At 40.3% G+C, this 12,287-nt stretch overlaps 1 protein-coding gene across 4 annotated transcripts in view; it reads left to right on the forward strand.

The window, feature by feature from the left end:
• Positions 1–5,454: 5,454 nt before the first annotated feature.
• The window catches only part of LOC137595109 (myocyte-specific enhancer factor 2A-like), a 69,774-nt gene continuing 62,941 nt past the window's right edge, over positions 5,455–12,287 (forward strand). For 3 of the 4 annotated variants that reach the window (XR_011035419.1, XR_011035429.1, XM_068314995.1), the window contains exon 1: positions 5,455–5,538. The gene's annotated coding sequence lies outside the window, so the exon portion shown is untranslated. Of the gene's footprint in view, positions 5,539–5,662; positions 5,776–12,287 lie in introns of those variants that run through there. The other variant, XM_068315236.1, reaches the window with a different exon arrangement.

The following is a 12,287-nucleotide window of genomic DNA, read 5'->3' on the forward strand; positions in this document are numbered from 1 at the left end:
CCACTCCACCACTCAGTGTGGTGTTGTGGTCCAGGACCACCTGTCCTTTCCACTCTTTCATCCAGTCCACCTCATTGTTCTCGTCGCTGTGTGTTTCTTGTAAAAACAGAACATTAATAGTTTTCCTCCTTGCTATGTCAAAGACCAGTGCCCTCTTCCTTTCTTCTCTGGCTCTATTTACGTTTAACGTCCCCACTCTAAAATAATTCATGATGAGGGGGAAGTTGAAGAGACCTTAAAGTAACTAAATAGGGGGGAAAAATAAAAGCAAAATTAAAGCCTCAGTTGTTTGCGGACTTTACTCATTTTCTTTTTGAGTCGGCATATCTCTTGGTCACTGAGTTCTGATGTGGCTCTGTTTTAAAAAGTTGTTTTGCCGAATTATAAAAAAATAATTTATTAGGAAAAAACTTTTCTAGATTCAGACCTTTCATGCCTTTAGTTTGTTGTAAAAACAATTTAAATATTTTTTCAGGGTACAAATCGTGCTGTTGACTGGCAGTGACTGGAGTATGAGATAGGTCACTGTAATCAGACATACAATCATCACTGTCACTACTCGGTGTGACCTCAATCCGGCTTTACATCTGGCAGAAACAGTTAAAACATTCTTCTGCTTACCGCGCCGCCTAGTAGGAACAGGAATCCTTTTAGACACATGGTCGTCTGTGACAGCCTCAGCACCTGTCTGGTTTCCTGTCTCAACATTCTCATTTTTATCACCAGTCTCCCTCGTATTCTCACCCACTGCACCTGTCACCACCTTAGCCTCACCCAGTGTACCTTTCTCACCCAGTTCACCTACCGCCTCCATAATCTCATCCAGTTCAATCACTACCTCTCCATCCTCCCCCTGTTCACCTGTCAGCCCACCATTCTCCCCCACCACAACCGTCGCATCACCCAACTCGCTGGGCGCCGCCCCACTCTCACCCATCACTCCACCTGCTCTCTCAGCCACCCTGCCACCATCCTCACTTGTCCCACCTTCACTCCGCCCCCTCACAATATTACTGAAGAAGAAGAAGAGAAGAAGAATATTTTTTTTATTTTTAAAAAATACATTTTATTCATAAAAGCCAAATTACAAGAAAATCACGTTGACACAAAATCCAAAGAAGATTTTTGATTTGATTTTTAAAAGTCCATTTATTCATAAAAGCCAAATTACAAGATAATCACGTTGACACAAAATCCAGAAGAGATTCACACAAAGAGGAATTCAGGAAAAACATTCCTGAATGAAGAAAACTAACATTCATCAAACTAAAAACGGAGGCTGTTGTCTCCATGTTGAATATGCTCCATTCATATTCAAAGTACAGGACTTAAAACACAGAAGATTTTTATTTTTATTTTTGCAAAAACACTTTCATCACATTCAAACATTTTACAATTTTACATTAGATGAAAGCACTAAAGTGCTTCAGAAGAAGATTTTGTGCAAAAAAACTTCAATCACAATCAGAAAATTTAACAATTTTTCATTAGATGAAACTTCAAAAACACTAAACACCAACAAACAAAAGGAAATACAATTTAAAAATTAGTGTATTCTATCAGGAAGTTTGCAAAAGTGAGGTGATCATCAACTAAAGTGCATAGGACATTTTTGTAACACCAGATGTTCCTAAGGTTATTTACTGTAGGTCTTTTGTCATTTCATATAAACTAAATTCTAGTTTTAAGCAACATCTGATGTTACAGCAAAAAAACGGTAGCTGCTTCCTGAACAGTATTGTTTTCAATTCTCCTCTCCTGAGATAAAATTTAAAAGCTGCCACTTTCTTTGATTCGATTTATTGTACCCAGCACCGTAGATGAATATCCTGATACTAAAATTTTCACTGAAAAAATTAAGAACATTCGTTAGAAGAGTGAACAGCACCGCAAGTCTCCCACACTCACTAAAAGCATGAAAGACTGTCTCACGAAGGGGACAGAAGGGACACTGGCTGGACACCGCAGGGTTAAAAACAAAGATAAAAGCATTGGAACCGATGGCACCATGTAAAATCCTCCACTGGAGGTCGGCTGTTTTTTTCTTGAGGGGAGGTTTGCATAGAAGTCTCCACTGTGGGTCAGGTCCACTAAGAAGAAGAAGAAGAACAACTACAACAACAATCATCATCATTATTTTGAATCACTAGACAATAACACCTGTAAGCTCCCTCACTCAAGCTCATGATGACACTATGCAGTGGTAACAACCCCAAACCCCCATTCCATATTTGAATGTGGCACTGCCTTTCTTATGCATGTTTGTTTATGTTGTGTTATTTAGCAGGCGTTTTTTTGGAGCAGTCCCATGTAGAAGACAGTGAGTTCTATATATATTTCAAGGTACACTTTAACTGCTGAATGACTCACAGAACCAAAGTTTAAATGTTTTACGGCAACACATTTTTCTAAGATAACATTTGAAATTCAAACAGACTGGCTGTGACTTTTGCCCAAAGCATCATACAGTTTTGATGATGGAGAGAGGAGTGAGTCCTCCAAACTAATCATTTCATCTGGTTACGTAAACTTGAATATGTGACCTTTCGTCAGACACATTCTTCTACTTCCTTCAGGGCAGAACTAAATAAAATATCATGAATCTATTACTACGATGGGATTTAATATGGGCTGTATTGAACTTGCCAGCTGCAAAGTCTGATGTCAACACTTTTTCAAATGACCCAGGTTTATGTTGTCCAGTCATGAGTATGTTATGAGACTGAAGTTTCAACTGAAATGCCAGAGACATTCAAAACATGCAGTGTTGTGTTTTTTTTTCCTGTTTCTCTCTCTGTTGTCTGTGTCTGGGTGTGGTTACTCCTCCTTCTCCTCCTCACCTGCACGTCCTCTGCTGCTGCACCATTGCTCCCCATTGTCTCATCATCTCTTCACCTTATCTGGCCTGACTCTCATGTCAGTCTTTGTCGGACTGTTCCAACACCCACAGTGGTATTATCAAGACTCGAGCCAGTTTTCCCATGAGTTTTTGCTATTAGCAATTTTGGATCCTGTTTACTAATTGTTTCTTCCTTTTTGCTTCAGTATTTCCTTTGCCAGCTGCCTGCCCAGCCTACACAATCTTTACTTCTTCTATGTCCACCAAATATCTTTGTGACCCTTGCAGATAGAAAGATGAAACAAAAAGCACATTACTAAATTGAGGCAAAGGGGATGAAAATGAGATGATGATCTTGACCTTGAGAAAACTAGGTCAAGGTCAAATTTCAACTTTTGTACACTCAGGAACCAGATAAGACACAAAGACGAGGGAGAAGGCCAGTGTAACACCATAGATCAAAGCTAGTGATTAGCTTTGACCTAGCCTGAAATGTCAAAGCTATGCACTTGTCAGGTATTACTTTCAGGGTACCATGACCTACCCTTTGCGGTATGTTGCAGTGTCTGACTGCCTTGTTTGTAACTGATACTGTAGTTCTTCCATACTTTTACACATTATACATTTTTTGATTTGAAGCAAAATTTAAAGACCTGTATTTTTTAATGATGTATGTAAACATCCTCTATCACTACATCTGCGAGAATGATGGTGGTTTCAGTCCTGAGAGAGGATCTCCTGGTTCACATGCAACCTCCAGTTCAGTGTTAAGTCTGAATGCAATTTACAGTCCAGGAAGACCTTCACAGACCCTTCATGTTTTAATTTCTCTTGATTTTTAATTGTTTACTGTAAATGCATAGCATTTCAAGGATCTCCACTGACCTTCCGTGGCACTCCCAGGGAACTATTGTGTCTCTTCAATTATTGTTGAAGGGCCACCTCACACCTCACAGACGTTAAAAGCTGAGACAACACCAAAACCACAGAAACTGACAGAAGTCTCTTGGATAAATGGTGAAATAACTTCATGGAACTTACTTAAAATCCAGTGGATTTATTTAGATAACCTTGGATAACCATGACCTGGATGAATGAGAACCTACACACATCACATTAGCCACAGGTTTATTTGGTTACTTTGCTGTACTTTATGTTCAGTAAGTCAGGCTCTAGAACTCTTTACATTATTGTGCATATTAACCACAGCTCGGAGTGAAAACCATTACATACATGTCAAGGGTACAATGTATGTGAGTCCAATGGATTTTTGACAAATATGTGCCAGGTGCATGTTGGACTTAATCAGGGCTGCCCTCAATCACCGGCTCTGTTCATAATCTTTATGGGCAGAATTTTTAGGCGCATCCAGGATCTGGAGGGAGTCTGGTTTGGGGACCAAATGATTTCATCTTTGCTTTTTGCAGATGATGTTGTCCTATTGGCCTCATTAAAGCTGGACCTTCAGCATGCACTGGGACAGTTTGAAGCTGATTGTGACGCAAGTGGGATGAGGATCAGCACCTCTAAATCCGACACCATGGTTCTCAACTGGAAAAGGGCGATGTGCACTTTTCAGGTTAGTGGAGAGTCTTTGCCCCAAGTTGAGGAGTTTAAGTATCATGGGGTCTTGTTCACGAGTGAGGGGAGGATGGAGCGTGAGATTGACAGATGGATGGGTGCAGCCTCCGCAGTGATGCGGTCGCTATATTGGTCTGTCGTAATGAAGAACAAGCTGAGTTATAAGACGATTTACTGGTCAATCTATGTTCCTACTCTCACCTATTATCATGAGCTTTGGGTCATGACGGAAGGGACAAGATCCTGGATACAAGCTGCTGAAATGAGTATCCTTCGTAAAGTGGCTGGGTGCAACCTTAGAGATAGGGTGAGGAGCTCAGTCACCAGCAGGAGCCCGGAGGAGAGAGGATCCAATGCCCAAGCCACTGGAACCAACTCCATTGGCTCGGGCATCTGTTCCGGATGCCTCCTGGACGCCTCCCTGGGGAGGTGTTCCATGCATGTTCTACCGTGAGGAGACCATTGCGAAAGACCTAGGACATGCTGGAGAGACTGTCTCTCACTTGGATTGGGAAAGCCTCAGGATCCCTCCGGAGGAGGATCTGGGGAGAGGGAAGTATGGGCATCCCTCCTGAGACTGGATTTCTTGTGGTAGAATATAAGAAATGTAGAAATAAATAAAAGGTTTATTTTAAATCATGTAGGCGGTCTGTGTTCAATTCTTGTGTTAGGGTCTACTGTTAGATACTTTTAATATTGTTTTTGTTTCTGCCATTGTAGTGAATGAAATGTTTTTGCATGTGTATTTTCTACGGGGTCAATCTGTGAAAGACTGACAGGACTGGTCCGGATCACAGCAGGGGGGGAAACGCTTCATAGTGTCTTGTGAACGGTGTCAGTGAGAAAATACATGATCAAAAACTGAGAGTGGCTGCTCAGTCGCATTACGTCACCAGCCCCAAATCCCTTTTGAATCGGGACTCGCCGCGGCTCGAGCCGGCTCTGTCCGGACCGCACGCGGGACGATCCGAACACGCGCGCGCACGCTCTGGTGGGAGGAGTCAAGCCTCTCAGCTCTGGCTCCTCTGGTTTGTCTCACGTGAAGAACTCAGATTAGTCGGTGGGCAGCAGACCGTGGGAGAGAGAGCGGGGCGTCATTAGGGAAGCATTTGGAGTGGGTAAGTGTAGAAAACTGTTGTGTGAGGGACAGTCTGTGTCGGCTGCTGATAACCTCTTCTGAGAGGGAGACAGTACCATCAACTTTTCCCGTCATAGGGTTGTGATATTCGTCTTCACTCTTTGACAAAGCAGTAAGCAGAAAACGAAAGCAGTAATAGAAACTGCTCTGGAACTGTGCAGCCGCCGAGTGACGGTTATTTGTTTGGCTGTGATTGTGTCGCCACCTGGTTTTACATGTGAGTACGTGTACTGAACACAAGGTGTCTCAATCGGCAGCTTCATAAAACTTTCAACAGCTGTCAGAGCACTTCAGTTCACTATCTTTAGCTGGTTAGCTAGTTTGTTGTCTCCCGATGCTCGGAGGTTAATTTAGGATCGTTAGTTTTAGTAATGTCGAGTGATGTCAAAGCTTTAGGGTCCACACAGAGTGCAAGATATTTTTTTGTGTCCCGATCGTTGATGGAATCTATCTCAACCTCGAAATACTGAAGTTTTCCAGTGATCGAGGAAGCAAAGTAGCTCCAGAGCATCGCTGAGACATGAGACCATGTTTCGCCATATGAAGAGTGTTCTCTTAAGCATATGCTTCACTCTTCCTCCCCCAGAAATACCGATGGTCCATTCTAGAGCAGCATCCCTAAACTTCCGAGTTTTATCTAGATTATTTTGAATTACTGGAACAACTTCGGCATTTGGGACAGTAATGGTGGATGTCTTGTTTAAAATGGAACTCTGATATAAAGTTGGTCTTAACACAAAACGACTATGGATCCGTAAGTTATCTACAGAGGTTGGCACAGTGTTTAAGGGATGCTGGTCATGGGCTGAAGTGTTTGGACTACAGTAGTGTTTGTTAATCTTACCTATTTGAACTACTCTTGTGGGTCTGGATATGACAAATGGCTGATAAATGGTACAGTTTGCCAACAAACCTAAATTGAAAAAGTTTGACTTGGACTGTCATATAAAAAAAAATCATTGTACTTCAATACGTTTTGTCTTAAATCTCAGGATGAACACCAGTGATTCAAACTGCCCTGCAATCTATTCAATTTTGGAAAGTGTGCAATGCAAATTTGGGGTCAGGTTATGCTAGGTCAAACTACAATGTGTGTTTCAATAATGGCAATACAGTATTTGTCAGATGTTATTGTCTCAAAATAATATGAAAAATGTGGAAAAGTAATGAGTTTGAAGGCTGTGTTTTGCAAACCTTATTATGATCATTAGGGATTTTTCTTTTTTTAACCAATATTTTATTTAAATTTATCTGTAAATAATGCTGGGATCGATGAAAACAACAACAACCCTTTTTCAAGTCCAATAAAAAAATGTTATCTTCTAAATGAAAACTAGCTCCAGCTCCCAAACTGTCCACAGGTATATGTGGATGTTTGGGGATTGAAAAAAATACAGACATTTTAACAATGACTCATTATGGCTAATCCACATAAAAGAATCACTAGATATTGCCAGAAAATGTGTTAATATTTTATTTTTTCGCTTGTATTTGTTAGCTTAATATATTACAGATCTCTAGATGTCATGAGAGTATGTTGCAGAGACTAAGCAGGATCTCAAACATATTTAAAGTTCTCCCGATACATTAATCTGAAAAATATCAGTGTCAAAATGTTAGAAAGATATGTGGCCTGTAACAGATGGGCTTCTACTGTATATTTACTTTGATGGCTATGGGATGAAAGAATCTGTCATAATCTGTGTTCAGGACATGCCTCTAGTCATTGAAAGTGGTCGGACAGAGGAAAAACCCTTATGAGACAGATAGAGGAAAAAATGTCACATCCACATATGCGAAGGGAAATTAGACTCTTTCACCTTTACTATGGACTTTAAGATAGGTGATAAGCTCAGAGGTCAGGAACGTTAGTGAGTAAAGGATTCAGAACAATTAATGTGAGCCAAATGTAAATGTAGCTTTCCTGAAATATATTCTCTGCTATTATTCATTAAATTTATGGTTCCCAGAGTGCTTCTAGTACTGTGAAAGTGTCCTATGTAAAGGCAGTGTGATCATTATTCAAGTTGCCCTCTAAATGTGCCATGGTTTGGGGAAATTCTCTAAAAGCTGATGGCTAGATCTGGAATAAATGGCTTTGTTTGTTCACTATTTCATGGTATTGCTGAAATACTGTCCTCACGAGCTTCTTCTTAATTTTTTCGGGTTTGAAAGTTTTTACCAACCTCATCCTTTTAATTAAATTGAATGAAATATGCTGTAGTCAACTGTTACCAAACAAATAATTGTAACTGTATGTAATGTTCATTTTCAAAAATATAATAATGCTCAAGGAGTTGTTAGTTTTGAGGTATTGTTTGCTATTGTATGATGGGAGTTTCTGTCATTTTACTTATTAACAAAAAACCCACATTTTGAAAAGTCCAATCAGAATGTTATGGGTGACATCACTGATGCTGGACTAATGTTCCCTAGTTGTTTGGTGATAACATGTAAAACACTGTTACTGGTTCCACAGCTACACCTTGAAATTTAAATACAGCACCTTTTGACCTTTTGATGAACACGAGTAACAGGAAAAAAATAGGAAATTACTGGAAAAAGGCAGTTGATTAAATAGTTGTGCCACTTTGAGGGGATGATCAGGGTTAGAATATCTTTAGACATCAGAATTTAAAATGTCTGATAGTCAGGTCAACCTCATTGTGGCTGGTGACTAGAAGGAGTTGTCCTGCCCTCCAGTCTGGTCCTCTTAGTTGCCCTGCAGCCTCATCTCTGCTCTTTGTTTTCATATTTCATTAGCGAGGCTAGCAGCATGTTGCATCACCTTCAATTATTCTCCCTGTCAGCAGACTGACTGTGCCTGTCTACTGGCTTTAGTGATTACAGGCTTCAGGGGACAGGTAATCAGGTCATGGTTACACTGTCAGATTGCTGAGACCACAGGCAGTGTATGGGATGAGAAAGAGGTCTCCCATCTCCAGCCGGTTATATGCTTTTCAGCAGGCTTAGATGTCTTGAATACTGTCTTGTCTGGACAACATATTCTGCCCCTTTATTTAGATGAAGAGCAGAGTGTTAATTTTTCATTTATTTTTTTCAGACATAGTTTAGTTAGATTAGCTTGTAAATGGGAAGGTATGGTGTTCCTATAATGACTTGATAGTACCACGAGTTGGCACACACAGTCCTTTAATGTTACATATAAGAACTGTCTCTGTGTCTTAAAATGCAGATTATTTTTAATTTTTCTTTTAATCTCTGTCATGTTGAGAGTGCAAGTATATGACATGAGTATTTCCCTCTCAGCGCTGTGGTGCCTAGTGAGGACATTCTAAATATACTAGAACTAAAGGATTTAGCGAGTTGACAGAAATGCAACTTGACATAAAGACTTGGTGTCACTGGTGTAAGATACTAATACATGTTTGTATTACATGATTGAATAGTGTGACTTTTCAAAATCACTGTAAAATTATATTACCTATATGCAAAGATTGTTGATTTTGCAGGAACTGGAAGTGACAATAGAAACCCTATTAAGTTACCCCCCTTTAACATATTGCCAAAGACATGTTTTTTAATGGGCACTTTTTATAAAAGTTTATAGAATGTGTTTCTGTTGTCACATAATGGCCAAAAACAAATACGGGTTTACTGCAAATGCTTCTCTCTCAGAAGTTTTGGGATGTTACCAGTTTCAAACAAAGCAAAACCCTAGTCCAGGTCACAAAGTAATCTTGGATGAAGAGTGAAATACACAACAATTTGTTTTAAGTTTGAGAATTCATGAAACTTAAAATTTACACAAATCAAATCTTTGTCTTTGCGGTACTCTAAAAGTTCAAAGGTACACTATGCATTTTAAGATACAACACTTCTCTTTGATTGTTGTATTTAAGTGCTTTAATTTATTGAATTTTCCTCTACCAATGACAAAGAATGTGACACAAAGGGACTCTAATCTCAGTCAGCCCTGAATCATTCTGAATGGAAAATCATCAACTAGAGCATGTAGGTATGTTGATGGAATACTTGATATTTGATGTATGTATTGAGAGAGAATTTATTTTGTTTCCTAAAATGAAAGAGAATACCTTTCAAGAACTGTTTTACTGTACATGCTCTGCAAAGGTTGGTGGGTGATTGATATACTTTTATTTGGTTTGGTTTTGTTGCTAGAGAAATCAGACAGCATAAGTAAAAATTTGAGGCGGGACCATTTGTTGTTGTGGTTGGTGTGTTTTTTTTTTAATTATTTGGCATTACTGATACTGACTGACTGACAGTTGATGACATCACTCTGGAGATCTGCCTTTACCATGTGAGTTTGTTTACAGACATTATTCATGGCAGTTAATGCTAATGTGGTTGGAGGGTGATACAGGATTGACATTGTTTGAGCAGAGATCGGATAAAAGGAGAGAAAAGATTCAGACATCTTGAAATAAGTGAATTAAGGGTAGAAAAACAAAACCGTCATTCTGGGGTGTGGGGTTGATCTGGATTCACTTTTCCACAGCCTGTATGCCACAAGTTGTTATACAATATACTATGGTTCAATCACATCCATGTAGCTCCTATACTCTTATTCTCTCTCATTATTCTCTTATTCTGTCTTTGCAACACTATCAGTTTAGTCACTACACATCATGCCACCTTCTAAATTTGGGATATTCATTGAATGAGCCAGTGATAAAGAGTCTAAAAAAACTGGTGATTACTAGAGGAGGGAAAACATCACTTTTGTTACACTTGAATGTTGATGAACACATCACAGAGGTTGTTACCGGTAACTGGTAGAATGACAGTATACCGTGTCAGTTAGGTTTCTTTTTTGTGGCTGTATGGAGTCCATGTGTTCCCAGTAGTATTTTCATTGCCTCCTAGTTTTCCTAATGATAGAATTTTCGGAGCCTTGTGGTAAACAGAAATAGCAACACTTTTGAAGGACAGGCTTCTCTTTTTGCACCACATACTGAAGAAATAGAGGTTTCACTGTGTGTGTGTGTGTGTGTGTGTGTGTGTGTGTGTGTGTTTGTGTGTGTGTGCGTGCGTGCGCGCGTGTGTTGAGAGACTATTTCAAGTCCTCTGTGACTAACTGACTTGTTTTTGGGGTTTTTTTTCGATTTCATGTCCTGCTTTAGTACAAAATAATGCAGGCCAGGGTTCCACTGTGGAATATTGCACTTTAAATCCATTTGTTTTGATGCATTTTGTAAATCAATGACCTTTAGTATCACACAGTAAAGGAGAGCAGAGGCTTGGCAGATTCTTTGCCTTGGAGCTCTGTTGTGTGATTGCTACCTATCTCTTCTGATTGTAACATCCAGGCCAATGTGATTACAGAACATCACAATTTTAGCTCATTTTAATTGGTTTAAGGCACTGAAGACTTTCATGACTCACCCACACGTTTTTAAGCCTCATATGGAATATCCTTTTTCTGTTGATCATACCTACATCAATTCTGCTTTGTTAAAAATTACACTTGTATTTTCACCGATAGTGCCATTGTTTAACAGTGTTCACACAAACAATTGTGTGCTCACTTGTGTTGACATGTAATGATTGACTTGAAAGGAAAGCCGGTGTTCATCCAATGCAAACTGCAGACGAGGCTTTCACTGGGGCAGTTACTGCTCTGATTTAATCTTCAGAACAGCAGAACTGCTGCCTCACATTCCTTTCAACAGCCACTTTTCTCTTTTATTTGAAATCAAGACATTTACATACCAAGACTTTTTCTTTTGCAAAGTGGTAGAGGGGGAATTGCTGTCAAATAGCACTGTTGTATTGTCTCCTGTAAGTTATAGGAAGGGAAGTTACTCCTCCATTCAAAAAGTTCATTTCCACCTCGTACTTTCAAAACCTCTGCATTCCAACCGCATGCTCATTCATTCCAGAAAAAACCCAAAACAAAACCAAAAGCCTGATTTCAGGTACAGTTTAACTTAATAAAATGTTTTTCTTTTCTTTTTTTTGATTTTTCGCCACAAGGTCAAATGCAGCCTTGGTGTCGACAAAAGTTTAGTTTTTTTTTTTTCTTTTCAGGCTATATCTGCCATATCTTTTGGTACTGGAACAAATGTGGCTAATAATCATAACAGTTTAGTTTTTAAGCTGTTAAAGCTAATATCATAAAACCCCATTCAGAGATACCTGAACTGAGCCACAGTGGGCCCAGTTCTCATCAGTCCAGTCCTTCTCAGAACCATCCATCCATCTTCCACCGCTTATCTGTAGTCAGGTCGCGGGGGCAGCAGCTTCAACAGGGAGCCCCAAACTTCCCTTTCCCCGGCCACATCCACCAGCTCTGCCTGGGGGATCTCAAGGCGTTCCCAGGCCAGTGTTGAGATATAATGTCGTGGGTCTGCCCCGAGGTCTCCTCCCAGCTGGACGTGCCAGAAACACCTCCCTAGGGAGACGTCCCGGAAGCATTCGCATCAGATGCCCAAACCACCTCAATTGACTCCTTTCCACGCGAAGGAGCAGCGGCTCTACTCGGAGTCCCTCGCGAACAGCAGTGTTTCTCACCCTATCTCTAAGGGAGACACCAGCTATCCGCCTGAGAAAGCCCATTTCAGCCGCTTGTATCCGCGATCTCGTTCTTTCGGTCATGACCCATCGCTCATGACCATAGGTGAGGGTAGGAACGAAGATTGAACGGTAGATGGAGAGCTTCGCCTCTCAGCTTAGCTCCCTCTTTGTGACAACAGTGCGGTAAAGCGACTGCAATACCGTTCCTGCTTCCCCAATTCTCCGTCC

The sequence above is a fragment of the Antennarius striatus genome, chromosome 1, assembly GCF_040054535.1.
Source record: "Antennarius striatus isolate MH-2024 chromosome 1, ASM4005453v1, whole genome shotgun sequence".
Classification (NCBI taxonomy): domain Eukaryota; kingdom Metazoa; phylum Chordata; class Actinopteri; order Lophiiformes; family Antennariidae; genus Antennarius; species Antennarius striatus.